Source organism: Leiobunum rupestre, chromosome 5 (genome assembly GCF_980474605.1).
Source record: "Leiobunum rupestre chromosome 5, qqLeiRupe1.1.hap1, whole genome shotgun sequence".
NCBI lineage: Eukaryota > Metazoa > Arthropoda > Arachnida > Opiliones > Sclerosomatidae > Leiobunum > Leiobunum rupestre.
This window is the reverse complement of record NC_143388.1, coordinates 59,851,272-59,873,347: the sequence shown is the minus strand read 5'-3', so window position 1 is coordinate 59,873,347 and position 22,076 is coordinate 59,851,272. Positions and strand designations below refer to the sequence as shown.

The 22,076-nt window shown below is 37.6% G+C and overlaps 1 long non-coding RNA gene across 1 annotated transcript; it reads left to right on the top strand.

The window, feature by feature from the left end:
* Positions 1-20,576: 20,576 nt before the first annotated feature.
* LOC149945475 (uncharacterized) lies at positions 20,577-21,681 on the top strand. Its single transcript, XR_016480981.1, has 4 exons — positions 20,577-20,779; positions 20,843-20,979; positions 21,036-21,451; positions 21,523-21,681. It is a non-coding gene; the product is annotated as an uncharacterized LOC149945475 (long non-coding RNA).
* Positions 21,682-22,076: the final 395 nt, after the last annotated feature.

Here is a 22,076-nt window from a genome sequence, read left to right as displayed (position 1 = left end):
ATTAAAGAAGTGACACCCACATCCGTCAATGAATTAAAGACGTGACACCTAGATCCATTCAAGAATTAAAGACGTGACACCCAGATCCGTCAAGGAATTCAAAGACGTGACACCCAGATCCGTTAATGAATTAAAGACGTGTCACCCAGATCCGTCAATGTATTAAAGACGTGACTCCCGGATCCGTCAATGAGTTACAGAAGTGACACCCAGATCCGTCAATGAATTAAAGAAGTGACACCCAGATCATCAAATAATTAAAGACTTGACACCCAGATCCGTCAATGAATTAAAGAAGTGACACCCAGATCTGTCAATGAATTAAAGAAAAGACACCCAGATCCGTCAATGAATTAAAGACGTGACTCCCAGATCCATCCAAGAATTAAAGACGTGACACCCAGATCTCTCAATGAATTCAAAGACGTGACACCCAGATCATTCAATGAATTAAATATTTGACACCCAGATCCGTCAATGTATTAAAGACGTGACTCCCGGATCCATCCAAGAATTATAGACTTGACACCCAGATCCGTCAATGAGTTACAGAAGTGACACCCAGATCCGTCAATGAATTAAAGAAGTGACACCCAGATCATCAAAGAATTAAAGACTTGACACCCAGATCCGTCAATGAATTAAATAAGTGATACCCAGATCAGTCAATGAATTAAAGAAGTGACACCCAGATCCGTCAATGAATTAAAGACGTCACACCCAGATCCGTCAATGAATTAAAGACTTGACACCTAGATCCGTTCAAGAATTAAAGACGTGACACCCAGATCCGTTCAAGAATTAAAGGCGAACACCCAGATCCGTCAAGTAATTAAAGAAATGACACCCAGATCCGTCAATGAATTAAAGACGTGACACCTAGATCCGTTCAAGAATTAAAGACGTGATACCCAGATCCGTCAATGAATTAAAGACGTGACACCCAGATCCATCCAAGAATTAAAGACGTGACACCCAGATCCGCCCAAGAATTAAAGACGTGACACCCAGATCCGTCAAGGAATCAAAGACGTGACACCCAGATCCGTTAATGAATTAAAGACGTGTCACCCAGATCCGTCAATGAATTAAAGACGTGACTCCCAGGTCCATCCAAGAATTAAAGACGTGACACCCAGATCTCTCAATGAATTCAAAGACTTGACACCCAGATCCGTCAATGAATTAAATATTTGACACCCAGATCCTTCAATGAATTAAAGACGTGACACCCAGATCATCAAAGAATTAAAGACTTGACACCCAGATCCGTCAATGAATTAAAGAAGTGATACCCAGATCAGTCAATGAATTAAAGACGTTTCACCCAGATCCGTCAATGAATCAAAGACGTGACTCCCAGATCCATCCAAGAATTAAAGACGTGACACCCAGGTCTCTCAATGAATTCAAAGACGTGACACCCAGATCATTCAATGAATTAAATATTTGACACCCAGATCCTTCAATGAATTAAAGACGTGACACCCAGATCATCAAAGAATTAAAGACTTGACACCCAGATCCGTCAATGAATTAAAGAAGTGATACCCAGATCGGTCAATGAATTAAAGAAGTTACACCCAGATCCGTCAATGAATTAAAGACGTGACACCTAGATCCGTTCAAGAATTAAAGACGTGACACCCAGATCCGTCAATGAATTAAAGACTTGACACCTAGATCCGTTCAAGAATTAAAGACGTGACACCCAGATCCGTCCAAGAATTAAAGACGTGACACCCAGATCCCTCAAGGAATTCAAAGAGGTGACATCCAGATCCGTCAATGAATTAAAGACGTGACACCTAGATACGTTCAAGAATTAAAGACGTGGCACCCAGATCGGTCAATGAATTAAAGACGGGACACCCAGATCCGTCAATGAATTAAAGACGTGACACCCAGATCCGCCCCATAATTAAAGACGTGACACCCAGATCCGTCAAGGAATTCAAAGACGTGACACCCAGATCCGTTAATGAATTAAAGACGTGTCACCCAAATCCGTCAATGTATTCAAGACGTGACACCCAGATCCGTCAATGAATTAAGGACGTGTCACCCAGATCCGTCAATGTATTAAAGACGTGACTCCCGGATCCATCCAAGAATTAAAGACTTGATACCCAGATCCGTCAATGAGTTAAAGAAGTGACACCCAGATCCGTCAATGAATTAAAGAAGTGACACCCAGATCATCAAATAATTAAAGACTTGACACCCAGATCCGTCAATGAATTAAAGAAGTGACACCCAGATCCGTCAATGAATTAAAGAAGTGACACCCACATCCGTCAATGAATTAAAGACGTGACACCTAGATCCGTTCAAGAATTAAAGACGTGACACCCAGATCCGTCAAGGAATTCAAAGACGTGACACCCAGATCCGTTAATGAATTAAAGACGTGTCAACCAGATCCTTCAATGTATTAAAGACGTGACTGCCGGATCCATCCAAGAATTATAGACTTGACACCCAGATCCGTCAATGAGTTAAAGAAGTGACACCCAGATCCGTCAATGAATTAAAGAATCGACACCCAGATCATCAAATAATTAAAGACTTGACACCCAGATCCGTCAATGAATTAAAGAAGTGACACCAAGATCTGTCAATGAATTAAAGAAAAGACACCCAGATCCGTCAATTAATTAAAGACGTGACACCTAGATCCGTTCAAGAATTAAAGACGTGACACCCAGATCCGTCAATGAATTAGATACTTGACACCTAGATCCGTTCAAGAATTAAAGACGTGACACCCAGATCCGTCCAAGAATTAAAGACGTGACACCCAGATCCGTTAATGAATTAAGGACGTGTCACCCAGATCCGTCAATGTATTAAAGACGTGACTCCCGGATCCATCCAAGAATTAAAGACTTGACACCCAGATCCGTCAATGAGTTAAAGAAGTGACACCCAGATCCGTCAATGAATTAAAGAAGTGACACCCAGATCATCAAATAATTAAAGACTTGACACCCAGATCCGTCAATGAATTAAAGAAGTGACACCCAGATCCGTCAATGAATTAAAGAAGTGACACCCAGATCCGTCAATGAATTAAAGACGTGACACCTAGATCCGTTCAAGAATTAAAGACGTGACACCCAGATCCGTCAAGGAATTCAAAGACGTGACACCCAGATCCGTTAATGAATTAAAGACGTGTCACCCAGATCCGTCAATGTATTAAAGACGTGACTCCCGGATCCATCCAAGAATTATAGACTTGACACCCAGATCCGTCAATGAGTTAAAGAAGTGACACCCAGATCCGTCAATGAATTAAAGAAGTGACACCCAGATCATCAAATAATTAAAGACTTGACACCCAGATCCGTCAATGAATTAAAGAAGTGACACCCAGATCGGTCTATGAATTAAAGAAAAGACACCCAGATCCGTCAATGAATTAAAGACGTGACACCTAGATCCGTTCAAGAATTAAAGACGTGACACCCAGATCCGTCAATGAATTAAAGACTTGACACCTAGATCCGTTCAAGAATTAAAGACGTGACACCCAGATCCGTCCAAGAATTAAAGACGTGACACCCAGATCTCTCAAGGAATTCAAAGAGGTGACATCCAGATCCGTCAATGAATTAAAGACGTGACACCTAGATACGTTCAAGAATTAAAGACGTGACACCCAGATCCGTCAATGATTTAAAGACGTGACACCCAGATCCATCCAAGAATTAAAGACGTGACACCCAGATCCGCCCCATAATTAAAGACGTGACACCCAGATCCGTCAAGGAATTCAAAGACGTGACACCCAGATCCGTTAATGAATTAAAGACGTGTCACCCAGATCCGTCAATGTATTAAAGACGTGACACCCAGATCCGTTAATGAATTAAGAACGTGTCACCCAGATCCGTCAATGTATTAAAGACGTGACTCCCGGATCCATCGAAAAATTAAAGACTTGACACCCAGATCCGTCAATGAGTTAAAGAAGTGACACCCAGATCCGTCAAGGAATTCAAAGACGTGACACCCATATCCGTTAATGAATTAAAGACGTGTCACCCAGATCCGTCAATGTATTAAAGACGTGACACCCAGATCCGTTAATGAATTAAGAACGTGTCACCCAGATCCGTCAATGTATTAAAGACGTGACTCCCGGATCCATCGAAAAATTAAAGACTTGACACCCAGATCATCAAAGAATTAAAGACTTGACACCCAGATCCGTCATTGAATTAAAGAAGTGATACCCAGATCCGTTCAAGAATTAAAGACGTGACACCCAGATCCGTCAATGAATTGAAGACTTGACACCTAGATCCGTTCAAGAATTAAAGACGTGACACCCAGATCCGTCCAAGAATTAAAGACGTGACACCCAGATCTCTCAAGGAATTCAAAGAGGTGACATCCAGATCCGTCAATGAATTAAAGACGTGACACCTAGATACGTTCAAGAATTAAAGACGTGACACCCAGATCCATCAATGAATTAAAGACGTGACACCCAGATCCGCCCCATAATTAAAGACGTGACACCCAGATCCGTCAAGGAATTCAAAGACGTGACACCCAGATCCGTTAATGAAATAAAGACGTGTCACCCAGATCCGTCAATGTATTAAAGACGTGACACCCAGATCCGTTAATGAATTAAGGACGTGTCACCCAGATCCGTCAATGTATTAAAGACGTGACTCCCGGATCCATCCAAGAATTAAAGAATTGACACCCAGATCCGTCAATGAGTTAAAGAAGTGACACCCAGATCCGTCAATGAATTAAAGAAGTGACACCCAGATCATCAAATAATTAAAGACTTGACACCCAGATCCGTCAATGAATTAAAGAAGTGACACCCAGATCCGTCAATGAATTAAAGAAGTGACACCCAGATCCGTTCAAGAATTAAAGACGTGACACCCAGATCCGTCAAGGAATTCAAAGACGTGACACCCAGATCCGTTAATGAATTAAAGACGTGTCACCCAGATCCGTCAATGTATTAAAGACGTGACTCCCGGATCCATCAAATAATTAAAGACTTGACACCCAGATCCGTCAATGAATTAAAGAAGTGACACCCAGATCCGTCAATGAATTAAAGAAGTGACACCCAGATCCGTTAATGTATTAAAGACGTGACTCCCGGATCCATCCAAGAATTATAGACTTGACACCCAGATCCGTCAATGAGTTAAAGAAGTGACACCCAGATCCGTCTATGAATTAAAGAAGTGACACCCAGATCATCAAATAATTAAAGACTTGACACCCAGATCCGTCAATGAATTAAAGAAGTGACACCCAGATCGGTCTATGAATTAAATAAAAGACACCCAGATCCGTCAATGAATTAAAGACGTGACACCTAGATCCGTTCAAGAATTAAAGACTTGACACCCAGATCCGTCAATGAATTAAAGACTTGACACCTAGATCCGTTCAAGAATTAAAGACGTGACACCCAGATCCGTCCAAGAATTAAAGACGTGACACCCAGATCTCTCAAGGAATTCAAAGAGGTGACATCCAGATCCGTCAATGAATTAAAGACGTGACACCTAGATACGTTCAAGAATTAAAGACGTGACACCCAGATCCGTCAATGAATTAAAGAAGTGACACCCAGATCCGTCAATGAATTAAAGAAGTGACACCCAGATCATCAAATAATTAAAGACTTGACACCCAGATCCGTCAATGAATTAAAGAAGTGACACCAAGATCTGTCAATGAATTAAAGAAAAGACACCCAGATCCGTCATTTAATTAAAGACGTGACACCTAGATCCGTTCAAGAATTAAAGACGTGACACCCAGATCCGTCAATGAATTGAAGACTTGACACCTAGATCCGTTCAAGAATTAAAGACGTGACACCCAGATCCGTCCAAGAATTAAAGACGTGACACCCAGATCTCTCAAGGAATTCAAAGAGGTGACATCCAGATCCGTCAATGAATTAAAGACGTGACACCTAGATACGTTCAAGAATTAAAGACGTGACACCCAGATCCATCAATGAATTAAAGACGTGACACCCAGATCCATCCAAGAATTAAAGACGTGACACCCAGATCCGCCCCATAATTAAAGACGTGACACCCAGATCCGTCAAGGAATTCAAAGACGTGACACCCAGATCCGTTAATGAAATAAAGACGTGTCACCCAGATCCGTCAATGTATTAAAGACGTGACACCCAGATCCGTTAATGAATTAAGGACGTGTCACCCAGATCCGTCAATGTATTAAAGACGTGACTCCCGGATCCATCCAAGAATTAAAGAATTGACACCCAGATCCGTCAATGAGTTAAAGAAGTGACACCCAGATCCGTCAATGCATTAAAGAAGTGACACCCAGATCATCAAATAATTAAAGACTTGACACCCAGATCCGTCAATGAATTAAAGAAGTGACACCCAGATCCGTCAATGAATTAAAGAAGTGACACCCAGATCCGTCAATGAATTAAAGACGTGACACCTAGATCCGTTCAAGAATTAAAGACGTGACACCCAGATCCGTCAAGGAATTCAAAGACGTGACACCCAGATCCGTTAATGAATTAAAGACGTGTCACCCAGATCCGTCAATGTATTAAAGACGTGACTCCCGGATCCATCAAATAATTAAAGACTTGACACCCAGATCCGTCAATGAATTAAAGAAGTGACACCCAGATCCGTCAATGAATTAAAGAAGTGACACCCAGATCCGTCAATGAATTAAAGACGTGACACCTAGATCCGTTCAAGAATTAAAGACGTGACACCCAGATCCGTCAAGGAATTCAAAGACGTGACACCCAGATCCGTTAATGAATTAAAGACGTGACTCCCGGATCTATCCAAGAATTATAGACTTGACACCCAGATCCGTCAATGAGTTAAAGAAGTGACACCCAGATCCGTCAATGAATTAAAGAAGTGACACCCAGATCATCAAATAATTAAAGACTTGACACCCAGATCCGTCAATGAATTAAAGAAGTGACACCCAGATCGGTCTATGAATTAAATAAAAGACACCCAGATCCGTCAATGAATTAAAGACGTGACACCTAGATCCGTTCAAGAATTAAAGACTTGACACCCAGATCCGTCAATGAATTAAAGACTTGACACCTAGATCCGTTCAAGAATTAAAGACGTGACACCCAGATCCGTCCAAGAATTAAAGACGTGACACCCAGATCTCTCAAGGAATTCAAAGAGGTGACATCCAGATCCGTCAAGGAATTAAAGACGTGACACCTAGATACGTTCAAGAATTAAAGACGTGACACCCAGATCCGTCAATGAATTAAAGACGTGACACCCAGATCCATCCAAGAATTAAAGACGTGACACCCAGATCCGCCCCATAATTAAAGACGTGACACCCAGATCCGTCAAGGAATTCAAAGACGTGACACCCAGATCCGTTAATGAATTAAAGACGTGTCACCCAGATCCGTTAATGAATTAAGAACGTGTCACCCAGATCCGTCAATGTATTAAAGACGTGACTCCCGGATCCATCCAAGAATTTAAGACTTGACACCCAGATCCGTCAATGAGTTAAAGAAGTGACACCCAGATCCGTCAATGAATTAAAGAAGTGACACCCAGATCCGTCAATGAATTAAAGACGTGACACCTAGATCCGTTCAAGAATTAAAGACGTGTCACCCAGATCCGTCAATGTATTAAAGACGTGACTCCTGGATCCATCAAATAATAAAAGACTTGACACCCAGATCCGTCAATGAATTAAAGAAGTGACACCCAGATCCGTCAATGAGTTAAAGACGTGACACCTAGATCCGTTCAAGAATTAAAGACGTGACACCCAGATCCGTCAAGGAATTCAAAGACGTGACACCCAGATCCGTTAATGAATTAAAGACGTGTCACCCAGATCCGTCAATGTATTAAAGACGTGACTCCCGGATCCATCCAAGAATTATAGACTTGACACCCAGATCCGTCAATGAGTTTAAGAAGTGACACCCAGATCCGTCAATGAATTAAAGAAGTGACACCCAGATCATCAAATAATTAAAGACTTGACACCCAGATCCGTCAATGAATTAAAGAAGTGACACCCAGATCCGTCAATGAATTAAAGAAGTGACACCCAGATCCGTCAATGAATTAAAGACGTGACACCTAGATCCGTTCAAGAATTAAAGACGTGACACCTAGATCCGTTCAAGAATTAAAGACGTGACACCCATATCCGTCAATGTACCCCGTGAAGAGCCAGCCTGTCTGGTTCTGATCGTTTGAAGTTAAGGAATTTTGTTTTCTTGATCTACGACACTTTACCACAGACGACGAAAGAAGCTAGTTCGAGTAACGATTCCGTCAAATGGTAGAAAGGAATACAAGAAGAATAGCCCGCCATTGAAGAGTACAAGGTTTATGATTTGGTCGATTATCTCCGTGGTCGGAATGCATTTTCATTGTCATATGAATATCTGTTGAGTTTTCATATTTTTCTTTTAAATTAAATCAATCTGTGTCTGTTTAACTTATCTTGTTTTGTAATGATAAAACTTCATTAAATTATAGTTATGACGTTTTATCTTAGTACCAATGTAATTTTAAAACACTGTATTAGTATTTTATAAACTTGGGTACACGACGAAAAGAATAAAATGTTTAGCTAATACTAAGCCCTGTGTTCAAGTTATAAAGAGTTTCGAGTCCGAAGTAGAAACGAACGCCATGTGCAATATAATCACGTGGCTCTCGACGATGTCGTTCAAACTTCGAAAACGCTCTGCCTGATCTCTTTATTGGCCTCAATTGAATTCTTTTAAAAAGCTTTTCATACCAAACAGCACTCCAATATTTTTCCGGCATCGACACTTAACGTTCCCCGTATCAATCGTTTTTGTTTTGATCGCCTGTGGCGCTGAAAGTCTAAGTATGAGAAGGAAATTTCAGTTTTCCCAAATATTATAAACACGTTTAAGAATTCCAAAAAAAAAATTATTTCCTTGTAAATCAAAATTTATCTCACGTAAATTTAAGAGTATTTTTTTGGTAATTATATAGCAAGTTTAAGAAAACCGTTGTTTAAAGAATCGTCCGGCATTCGACTTTCAATTTTCGTTAATCGAATTTTAATATATTTTAATACACTCACTCTAACTCACATTTCGGCGCAAGTAATAAGTAAATTTCACTTCAGGGTGCGAAAGCACCGCAAACAACTAGTTTCAGAATTATCTCCTATGAACGAATAAACGATGGTGGCATTCGTCAGATTAGTCAAATATTTTATATTCTTAAAATTTGTGAGTTTTAATAATCGCACCGCCGTCAATTGGTGTTCAAGTAAGGTGGCACATATTCCCGATAATCCTATCCCATTCTTCCAAACCGTATATGTAAAATTGGGTAGAATAACATTTCATCAATTATCATTCGGCCGAATCCCATTCGACCAAACCGTTTTTGTACCATAAGATTGAATAACATTGCATCAATTACCATTCCATCGAAACAATAATAGTGAAAAATCGAATTGGGGCAATATTATTACACTTCCTCAATTCTTAAAAAAAAAACAGATTTGCGTTATTTAATTAATCATAAATTAAATTTTTAGCCCCGTTTTGATTTGTCCCGAACGTTTCTGATTTCGAGCTTAATTTACACTTATAGATTTATCTTAAGTATCAATTTATTTCAGGCTTTTCAAACTGATCCTTTATTAATCCCGTTGTAGGTCTATTATTGACCTACCACCGCCTGTAGAAGTGTTCGAACCCCTTGTTAGATGTGCATTACGATGAAACTCAACTACTCATCAATCAAGTTTCTAGATTCTTTTTGATTCAGATTTCATTAACAAATGCAATTGATGATAAATTAATAAATTAATTAATCATAAATTACATAAATGTCGATAGACTACATAATTAATAGCGTCATGAAAAATATTTTAAACACAACAATCAGCTAACGTAAAAGATAAATTTCACTCGTTTAAGCTGACTTTATCAATCATTTAACTCGTCGTTTTTAGACCAGATTTCTAGTTTTAATATCGTGTTTTAAAAAGATTTATCCCCGATTTCTACGGAATAAGTGAAGTTATTTTAAGTAAAACAAACCAACGTTTTAGATACGATATTTAAAGTGTAATTTGTTAATGACAATTTTTCCAAATTTTGATTTTGTTATTGTAAAGGATATCAAACCTTTTCCCGCGTTAATTGTCGGTTTTGTATATCATGAAATGATAATTTAGTATATTTTATTTGAAACGTGAATGATTTTCAAGTAAAATAATGAGCAGCCTTGAGCCAAAAATTTATAATTTTGTTTAGATCTTTAATTTCCGTAATAGAAATTTTAATAGTTCGTGGAAAACCACCGCACGTGTTCATTAACAGAAAAAATGTTTTTGGCAGCTCATTGGGTAATATCTTATTTATTGTACAAACCACTTCACGGTGTCGAAATAATATAAGAGAAAGGGACTCGATTACAACTCTTTTAAATTGACTGATTGGGATTATTGAGAAACACTTTTAAATTACAACAACAACTGCTATACTACTTCTTCAAATTCTGTTCTGAATATTTTATCTTCCAACGCTTTATACAAATTTCATTTTATAAACAATTTCTGCGATTTGACGATTGCTAGACTCACTTTTTAAAAATCCAATAACATTTGATTTAAATAAGGGAGTGGTTGTTTTTACAAAACTAATAATGAAACGAACATAATAAATTCCAAAAAATAGTCTAATATTAAATAAGTGAAATATTTAAATATCTTGAAAACGTCACTTGTTGACCTTACGCGACTACTTTAGAGTGTGCTTTCCTCACTTTCTAATTACAACAAGCAACGTCACTAGTGAAATAAGTTGTGAGTTGTTGCCCCACTTACGGGCGCAACCGTCTTAGATGATGGTTAAAAGAAAAACATCTCGGTACGCGGGCTTCCTGAAAATTAGAATATTGAAAAATACAAAATAAATCATCAGTTAACAAATGCGGATCACTCCCATTTACCAACGCTGAGTAGACGGACGTTTTGAAGTTGTCATTACCAAATTTAATTTAAATTTCGGTTAAAACATCCATTAACCGACCTTTAATTACGACTTGGCAGTAACCCAGACTCAATTTGTGGATGTTTTGACCGTCCGTCTAGTACCAGTGTGTTGTTATGTGCCACCTGCTTACCAAAGCTCATTAAAGGGAATATAACCTGCAAAGCAATGTTTATGGAAGATCACTTCAAATTTTTTATTTACCCTGTACAGTGGCGCCAAAGACAAGAGCGGCCAGAGGGCTCGGCGATCGGATAACGGTTATCCATTAGTAAATGCACTCCATTGTGGAGTGATTAATTATTTAATACCACATTTTAGTTTAGATATATTTACCAATTTTATACATGAGAGTTTAATCGGTTAAGAAAATTTCCTTTTTTATTTGCCACTATCGCTCTGTTGGAATTAAACAAATGGGATAACTTTTACTGTTTAATTATCGGAAAAAACCAGCTCGCGGAGCAATGATCACGAAGGCAAAGACTTTTCGAATAGAGTGTACTGTATATGCCATAATTTCGAGTGTATTGTGTTTACACGTGATGTAATTTTTGACAGATCATGATATTTTTGTCATTTTTGATGTTTACAGTATAGCCTCTCTGAGACTAGTGTGGGAAACAAGTTCATTCAAACCCCGGTGGTTTCCTTTAACTCTGAACCGTTAATGGGCCGGATTAAGCATTTGTGAGTCCGTCCATGGGCGCATATCTACATTAGCCCCCCCCCCTGCTCGGTACGCTATTGCATAGGATCAATTTAGAGAGGGGGGGGCTTATATCGGCCATTTTTTGGCTGGCGACAGGGGGTAATTTCCCCCTGTCCCCCACTGACAGTTGATATTTATTATTAATAAAGTTTAGAGCAACATTAGTAGCAGACGATGGCCGGCATTGTCTAAGTGAGAAAACAAGTTTGCCCGGAACGTGCAAATTTTTGAACTGCTCAATGGAGTCAAAAAATAAGTTAAATTATTGGTGGTGTTATTGAAATATAAAAAGCGAGTTTCAATAACCGCACAGCCATCTATCGACTTTAAATATTACTATTAGGATGTTACCATTCAGAACAAAAGGGAACCTAAGTTTACGTCATAGGTCATAGAGGTTACGTTAAGGCTTGAAGTCAAAGTACCATCCTGCCATCATGGTCTGCTTTTTCGCGTCACATTAATAAAACTCACTAATTTCTTATGACATTTCAATACAATATTTTTTTTATGTTATAATAGGTTCAAATAGATTATAATAGAGATAAAAAACTGCATTGTATATTTTACGATTATTATTTCCAAATCAAATTGTAACGTAATTATTTATATAGCCAATTATCCGTTAAATAAACATAACGGTAAACATAAAGATAAAAAACACATTATATGTTAAACGATAATTTTTTGAAATCAAATTATAATGAAATTATTTATAAAAACAATTATCTGTTCTCTAAACATAATGGTAAATATTGGGTTAAAAAACCGCCAAATATCTTTAACGATTATTTTTTCAATAAAGTTTTTATGAAATTATTTATTAAAACAATTATGTTTTCCCTAAACGAAATGATTAAATTTAAGATAAGAAACCGCATAATATCTTTGGCAATTATTTTTTTCTAATCAAATTGCAATGATCTTATTTATATAAAAAAAAATATCCTTTCACTAAGCAGAACGGTGAAAAGGCGGTTAAAACTAAGATATTTTTCGGTTAGCCACAAATAACCCCGTATATAACGGATAACGGTTGGATAGTGCCGAGCCCCAATTGCGGGTCACAACTAACTGACTTACTGCTATCAGAATAAAAAGATTTCTTTAACATGATTTTAAATCCGAGATATCAGATCAGAAAGTAATGCTTTGAAAAAAAAACTAAGCTGAAATTAAAAATGAACTAATTAGACAACCTAATATTGCTCTAAAACCTGTATCATATAACCGTTTGATAAACATATTTGGAATAATCATATTCAACACCACAGAGACGTTTCGACTGTCAAGTAAATGTTTTTCATTTTGCATTTACTGTGGAATTCTAAATAGGAATATTCATTGAAAAAGCGTGAAATGCTAAAAAAATAATTTTTGAATTTTTAACCGTTATGTACGTTTTATTATAAATTTAATATAATTCACAATGGGCTTCTGACCAAGAGAAAATAGTGGTCTGATTTGATCTGTTTGTTTTTAAAATAAAATATATAACTGAAATAATTTAAAACTGATTAAAATTTAATGAAATCTTAATCAAATAAATCTAGAAACTTGATTGATGAGTAGGTGAGTTTCTTCGTAATGCACAACTGACAGGGGGCTCGAACACTTCTACAGGCGGCGCGGCGGCAGGTCAATAATAGACCTAATACGGGATTAATAAAGGATTAGTTTGAAAAGCCTGAAATTACATGTAAAGCCTTCAAATAAATTGCTAAATAAGAGAAAACTAAGTGTAAATTAAGCTCTAAATCAGGGAAAAGAATATCGAAAATTGGAACCAAATAGGATACACGTTCGGGCAAAAAATCAAAACGGGGCTAAAAATGCAATTTATGATTAATCAAATAATGATCATTTCGTAAATCCAGGGCACCAAAAAGGTCTTAGGTCTTATGTATTGAAGGGGTGTTCGATGTGGTAGGATGGTCAGTGTGGTAGACGATCGTTTACGGGGAGAGGGGAGCTGTCATGAATATGGCTGATAAAATAAGCCTAAGAAAGTGTAATTTCTAAAAAGTTTTAATTCTTTCCTTTGAAAAATGTTATAATACTTTATATGAAACGCCTCGTTCCTTTCTTATACCTATTGGCAAGAATTAATGGCTTCAAAAGTCGCTTAATGACTTAGGAGTAAGGTGGTGCCTTGGGTATTAGCCTAGCTGATTATAATTATTATAATTATTAATTATTATTTCTAGAAATTCGAAAAAAGTCACGAAAAGTGCCCGATGCTTAGTAACAAGGATGTCAAGGCTTTTGTCAGACCTTTTTTTTCAGGTGGCTGGGCCCGTACGTGGCGCGAGTGCACAACCAGATCCCCGAGGTCAGCAGGTGACGTTAGCCAGGTACGCCCGAACTCAACCAGTCCCGCAAGGTCAAGAAGTGACGTCATCTAAGGTGGAAAAGAACGGGGGAAAGCATAATTTATCTCTTTAAAAAAGCACTGTTTAAAGCTACGTGTTAAAAAGTATTTCAGATCTATTCAGATCTATGCACAATGCTGGAAATCCCACGAGAGCGGAGGTGGAAGAACGTCCCCGCTGTGACGTCAGTTTTAGGGAACCAATGAGACACTAGGTTGATTTTCTAATTTATTTTATGGGAAAGAGCTTACTGTTAGCGCGTGGGTGGGATTGTTAGCAACGTTCAAAATCTAGTTATATAAGCACTCCCCCAATCATTAATAAATACATATTGGTTTTCATATATTAAAAATATTAATATTTGAACTCAAAAAATATCAAAATTGAACGTTCCAGGTTACCTTTATTTTAGTTTTGCTGTCTTAACAATTGGGTTAGCCTGGTTTTCACTGGGCTAAAATACAGCGGAATTGGCTTACCGCGCCGTTTGCGGAAAAATATTTTCCGCAAAATTTAACGGAAAGCTCGCGATATTCCGCGAACCAACGCGGAATGGAAGTTCTATTTTTCCGAATTTTTAAAACGCAACGCAATGTGCTAACCAATCAGGAAGATCGTGCGTTGACGTCACTTGCTCACTACTCTCGGTTTGATTCAATTTGTTAAGCCTCATTTTCATGCTCGCTGGTAGCGGATAAAAATCGTCAAAATTCGCTTCCGCCACTCGCAAGCGTGAAAATAAAGCTAAAATATCTGTTTGAAACAGATCGACGCGGAAACTGAAAAAGTGTAGAGCTGAAGCGGATTTAGTCGATTTTTACCCGCTACCAGCGAGCATGAAAATGGGGCTTAAGGCTTAAAAAGCGACGCGTTTATTTTATAAACATTGTTATTGTAATTTAGTTAGTTTGTCAAGATGACTTCTAAACAACAAAGAATGAATGAAGAAGAGGTTCGCGCTTACCCTTTTTTATATGACAAAGCAAATGATGTTTTAAAAACCATGAAATGAAAGAAAATCGGTGGACTGCTATTGGAGCTATCTCTGGCGTCCATTTTAATTCTGTGAGTCAGTAAAGATACAATCTTCAGCGCATGCGCTATCGAAACCGCCAAATTACAAACCGCTTGAAAAAATCCCCAGTGAAAACCAGTTGCGGAAAAGCCTTGGAAAATCCGCCGGAAATATATTTGCGTAAAACAATTTCCGCCGGTTTTTAGCCCAGTGAAAACCAGGCTTTAGACTTACTGCTTTCAATTTGAAATTTAATTACGTATATATATTTTATTTACATATTTTTCTACCCTTTTAGTTTGAATTAGTATCAGCAAATAAATGTTATATACGCCCATAATTAACCTAATAGAATTTCTGAGTGACTGAAAATACCTGATTTTGTCATTGCTAACAGGTGACCATGAATTCCAGATGGCAATTAAATTAATATGTACAAAAAAAGCTGGCAACAGTAATTTTCAAACAGAGCGGAATTTCTTAAGAAAAATAATAAACGACTAAAGACATTTAAAAATAGAGATATTAAGTTTGTGCTACGGGGACACGTGTAGGACAGCAGTCTACGAACAATAAAGCTATATTCCTAATCGTTCCGCTTACGGGTTTTATAACGCGTGTTTAAACGGTCTAACGTCGCGGAGAGAAGCCAATGATAGCTAAGAAGTGAATCGTCACTAATTGTTTAGAAGAGTATTTATTGCAAATTTCTGCGATCTGCTCCGAAGATAAATAAAGTAAGAGACCAAGTGTACGCGGGTAAATTTAGTTTTCAATCATGAGGTGGTTTCACGCGGTTGCGGGGTGCTTTCTCCCAATTTTCGTCTTGTGCCTGTGTCCAACTATCGCGGACAAATTGAGTGTTTTTAAGAATCCGAAAACGGAAGTTTCGGAACAGGTGGCTTTCGACAAACTATCGAAAATGGAGCGCGATTTGAAATCAGGAATTGAATCTCTGGTCAAGTGGACGCTACCAATGGCGCTGCGCTTCAGTTCCGAGGTGGACCTGAGCGATGAATGCGTGGCATCTCTCATGAAAACGTTATTCGCCATCAGAGAACTGAAGCTTTGGGCGATGCAACGTAAGAAATTCAATTAGATTTTCCAATTAGGCTAGTTCCCACTTAGCGAAAAATGCAGTTTCGTGAAGCGAATTGACGCTTGCGGATGAAATTTAGGGAAGCTCAAATTTACGACGAAAATTAAATTCGTCTCGAAATTTCGTTAAATGGGAACTTGGCTTTAGTGTTAAATGTGATAGATTTCGAAAATATTGTGATAATTGTAGTGATCTTTAAAACATAATAAACGACCATTATTTATTTATGAATACGCGTATTAATAAATAAATATTGTCTTTTCAGTACGCAATAGTGGTCGTTTCATGTTTTAAAGATTAGTTTTAACGCGTAGGGTGGGTCTACTTTTTATTTATTCCTAATTGTAATAGGCTTCCTGCGTTGTTTAAATTTTGGTCATCAGTATCGCCGCCTACCGACAGAGTTTTAAATAAAATATATGAGAGCCGTCTGCAGGTTAAAATTATCTCTGCGCAACAGCTGAAAGCTCAACCGAAAAACCTAGAAATTCAAAATTTGTCTGCTATTTCTTCTTGACGGATATTAAGGCAGATGACGCAGTTCGAAGCCTACAGGTAGCTTTTTGTAAATTATAAAAGACACGTCAATGTTAAGAATTGGGAATCTACATCAATTTATTAACGTATTGCTGTTTCTTGCGATGAAAAATGTTTTAATTTGGTACTTGTTTTAAGTTGCTACTTTTTCAGAATTTGGTACGTGTTTGGGCGAAAGTGGATATAAATTTAATTTTATTAATTTAATTTCTCTATTTTATAAGTTTTAAGCATGGTTGGCCGAAATTTAAAGGTTTTGATTACTTGGGTAATAAAATAAAATAAAATAAAATAAAATAAAATAAAATAAAATATAAAATAAAATATAAAATAAAATATAAAATAAAATATAAAATAAAATATAAAATAAAATATAAAATAAAATATAAAATAAAATATAAAATAAAATAAAAAATAAAATATAAAATAAAATATAAAATAAAATATAAAATAAAATATAAAATAAAATATAAACTATAAAATAAAATATAAAATATAAAATATAAAATATAAAATATAAAATATAAAATATAAAATATAAAATATAAAATATAAACTATAAAATATAAAATATAAAATAAAATAAAATAAAAAATTTTTACCACTGACCTCCAAAGTTTATGTTCTCAAATAACAAGTTATTTGGATAATACAAAAGAACATAAGCGTTTAAACAAATTACTAGTAACATTAAGAAAACCTGAGTAAATACACTATGAGTAGTCATCGCTTTCTTTTATATTTGATGTCTATAACACTTGTATCCCATAATACAACACTTGTATCCCATAATACAAGAGGTCTAAATTCTCCTTTTGAAATGGTTAAAGAAATAAATTTATTAAAGACCCACAACGCCACCTTATGCTTTTGGCATGAAACAAAACTTGCTAAGACTCCAATAATCCTAAACACGCATAATCCATATATTATTCACTTCAGTGGTTTGTCTAGCCATCAGGGAGGTATCGCTACCGGTTTTAAAACAAGTTTTTATTTAAAAAATGACATTTTATTCAAAGTGACTACACTAATAGAGGGCTTTCTACAAAGAACCGAATTAATATTTAAGGATATCAAACTAAGGATTGGTATCTATAATTGTTATGTTCCACAAGTAAATGCGTCTGCTATCGATTTTCTCGAAATGATTTACAATGACATTCAGAGCTGCAGCTTTTCGAATATTATATTACTCGGAGATTTCAACTGCACTTTAAACCCAAAAATGGACCGCCGTAATACATCCGAGTCCCGTTTTCCAGTATGCAAAAAATTGAACGAATTGGTATTTTCATAAAATTTAAAAGACGTTTTTAGAACATTACATCCATACAGTCGCGACACCACTTGGACAAGCAGTACTAATTCCAATAAAAGGGCTAGACTGGATACACTGAGAGAAATTTCTGTACTTTCTACAGAGTTTTTGTACAGTATTAATGTGTGCGAAATTTTCACTTACATTTCTGTAAGCAAGTAAAACAGTTCAGTCATTTTATTTTTGTACAATATCCTTATGTATATTTTAGTTACAGAACTGTTATTTGTACTAAGAACTGTAGAGATTACAGAACTATTTCTGTAATCCATGATCAACGATTTTGGCTGTTAAAATGACCAAATATGTTTATTTGTGGCACTGTAATTTTCACCAAAAACTGCATAAATTAAAGATCTCGTCTTGTAATTTGCGCTACAATTATCTAATGTATGTGTTACATGTATATCCGTAGTTGTAATAGAAATATTTTATAGAAACAAAATTTTCTAAATTTCTAGGGTTATTACCATAAGCCTATGAATGCCACTCTCGCACCTAAAGGAACGTGCCTCTTGCGACTGCGATAAAACTCGGCACCTATCTGTCGTTTCAAAGGAATCCAGCGCCTGGGGCTGAACGCGCTTCCTTCTCTGTCTCTGAGTACTCATCTCGACGATGATTATTTTAGAATCGCCATAGGTCTTACCTTGGGTGCCCATATCTGCGTTCCACACATCTGCAACTGCGGTGCCCATGTCGACTCGTTCGGGACCCATGGTTAAGTTGCAAAAAAGCACTGGTCGTCTGTCCCGCCACGCCGCCGTCAACGACATCGTACGGCGCGCTCTCGTGATATGTCCGCCTGTGTGCCCTCCGTCCTCGAGCCTCCGCAGTTTGTCGAGGGACGACAGCAAACGCCCAAATGGCATGACCCTTGTCCCTTGGTCTGGTGGTAAATCATTAGTATAGGATTTCTAATGCTCCGACCCCATAGCGCCTTCGTATTTGGCTTCGTCTTCTACAGCCCCTCTCTGGGCCCCCATCCAGGCTGAATTGAAGAAAAACGTTAAATATATGTGGGCCTCGGTCATCGCTTCCAGTTCTGTGCTTTGGCTGTTGAAACTCTTGGCTTGGTCCTGGAACACGCGACTACCCGGAAAATTGAGAAATAAAAACCCGTCCGTTTTTATTTCTCGAGAGATTAAAGGGGGAAAATCCTTGCTCGCGGAATTTCGACGAATGTGTTGGCCACTGTAGCGTGAACAGCGCGTGATCAAAGTTGACCGTGGTTCCCATAGAAATCTCATAGGTAACTAGAATGCTGCCGCCTACGGCCGAGCTTGACGCCAGTTCGCCTTGAACCTTCAGCCAATGAGAGGCCGTAGAGTGGTTCCGCCAAAGAGGATAATAATCTTCCTTGGATCCGCTACTATAGCGGGAGATAGGTGACGTCATTCTCTCTGGTGACATTAAATTCTTGGCAGAACCACTCTTTGAGCTCTGATTGGCTGAGATCTGGCTATCGTCTGCCACGGCGTTTGGCCCATTTGGCAGTTACACGGCAGCATTCTAGTTACCTATGAGATTTCTATGGTGGTTCCCCAGTGCGGCGCTGATGGCGTAACTTTCGTTACCAGCCAAATGAAAAGCATGGACCAAAGGCAAGATTCTTTAAAAGTTCTAATCGGACCACACGACAAAATTTCAAAACCCGTTCTAGTTTGTTATCCGATTTCTATATTGGCTTCACGAAATGCAGTTGCAGAGTCAGCTGTCAGTTATTTCTTTGTATTATTCTAACCCATAAGTTAACTTGTATTTACATTAGATTAAGATATAACAGGTTCAAATCTTTTGTTAAAAAAATCTGAGCATGTGGGAATTTTTGTTTTAAAATTTGTACATGGTACACTTTAAAACTCTTCGATCAGGGGTGAAATAATTTTCGGGTTTTTGACATGGCAACGCTGCTCATGAGTCATGACTCCTGACTGAAGTTAGTGTCGAAAATTTGGAGCGCTCCCGACACAAAGACGAGGCAAGCCTTGGGCATTTTATTCCATTCTTAGGCTTAGCGAAATCATCAATTTATTCCGAAGATTATTATTATTTTTAATAGTTAATATTATTTATTTATTTTGATTAACATAAAAGTAGTATTAAAGGTAATATACCGTAGTGTCTGTTTTAAACGGTGTCCGGCTATTTAGGTCCGTTTGCCGAAAGGCCAGGGGGCCTATTCTTGTCTCGGTTACGACATAACGATTCCGCCTTATCACTTCGCCATACCGACATTCGAGATAACGACATTCGCTTGGAACCTTATTCTTGTCCCCCTGTCGCTATCAGAAATGTCGTAAAAACGAAAATACCGCCAGGCGAGTTGTGACGTCAACATCCGGTGACGTGCCCCTCTAATCGTCCAATACGAATCGCACTTATTTATTTATGTCGGCTGCTGTAATATTTTTGCGTTTGTTTACGTTTTCGCAGTTGTCATTTTTGTTCTTCGTTGGTAGTTTTTTTTTAAAATAACATTGAGTCGCGCCACAAAATTCTGCGGAAATCTAAAGGTTTTAATTTTAGAATACATGGAGGCTAATGAACGTTTCGTTAGCCGTAAGTTTGATGCAAACTGTACAAACGAGGCGTACAGTACACCGTGATGTGCATTAGTCTTGTCCAAAGGCTTAATGCTTGTTGTGGACCGTACTGGAGGTGCAGTAATTGTTTTGGAATAGAAATACTGTTACTTCTATTACTTATGCATAAATGTTCCAGAGTTTGGCTGACTGGAACTTCCCAAACTAGAACTAAGACAACTGAGGAAGGTCGAGCAAATGCTGGGCAGCTCTCGTTTATTGAGCGGCCTAGGGGGTACATTTGGCCACTACGAAGTACCAGAAGCTGGTTTTGGGGTAAGTATTCTTTCATGAATACATTTCATGGTAACATTTCTTGATTTTAACAACAGATAATTGAAGAAAATGGATGCGGCATTGGCTACTTTAGATCAAAGTCCCGCAGCTTCTTCAACAATGGCTCCTCCATATTCAGTCACTATCGCCCATTCTTCTCCCACTGGCTCCCATTCCCGCAGATCTCCAAGATTTAATCATAGTTTACCAGTAGCGTCTGTGAGTTCTAACAATGAATATAAAGCCCCAGGAGAGGAAGGTGTAGCTCCGTCTAGTGGAACTTTTGCACCTCTCGTTTTCAAAGAGAGACCTGGTTGCGGTAACCGTTTCCAGTTACTCTGATTTGCTTTGCCGGAAGTTTCTAGCTTGGCCAAAACACGCGGCCAATAATATCAATCCTTCCATTCCTGGGGCTTTATATTCTTTGGTTCTAATCACTCCCAAGGTAAAAATATTTCTTCAGCTGCACGAGGTAAGTAGAAAATCATTTACTTTAAAAATATTTAAAATTTGGAAAAGATAATTTGGCTTAAACCGTTTAAGGTCGCAACCAACAAAGGCAACAGGGCCATATGCAAGGGCTCAACAATTTCTTGATAAAATAAATTCAAATCTTGATAAGCAAACTAAGATAATGGAAGATCAGTTGGAAACTTGGTGCCATATAGCTAGTTCTCAAAGGGGAATTTGTATTGTAAAAACTATTTGAGTTTCATATGCTTAGTTTTAAAACAAAGTAAGTGAAAATTTCAAATTTTTTATTTTGAAGAATCTTTTACAATTTCACTAATAAAGTTTTGAAAAGAAAAATAGTTGTTTTTCTGTTACCTATACACCCTCATACTTACCTTTATATTGAGAAGTTAATACTCAAAACTTACCTTAGGAATGATCTCTAGAGTTCTTGGTTGCTAGGTAACTTTTTTCAAAGATATCTTGAAACCATTGATGCCTTGTATATGTGGGCATCATGAGTACGCCCAGGAAACTTGGCTTTGACATTCAAAATTACCATGTCACAATCGCAAACCTATAAAAACTATGTAAATTTTTGAATGTACATGTATATTATTTAGATATATAAATGAAGCTTACCA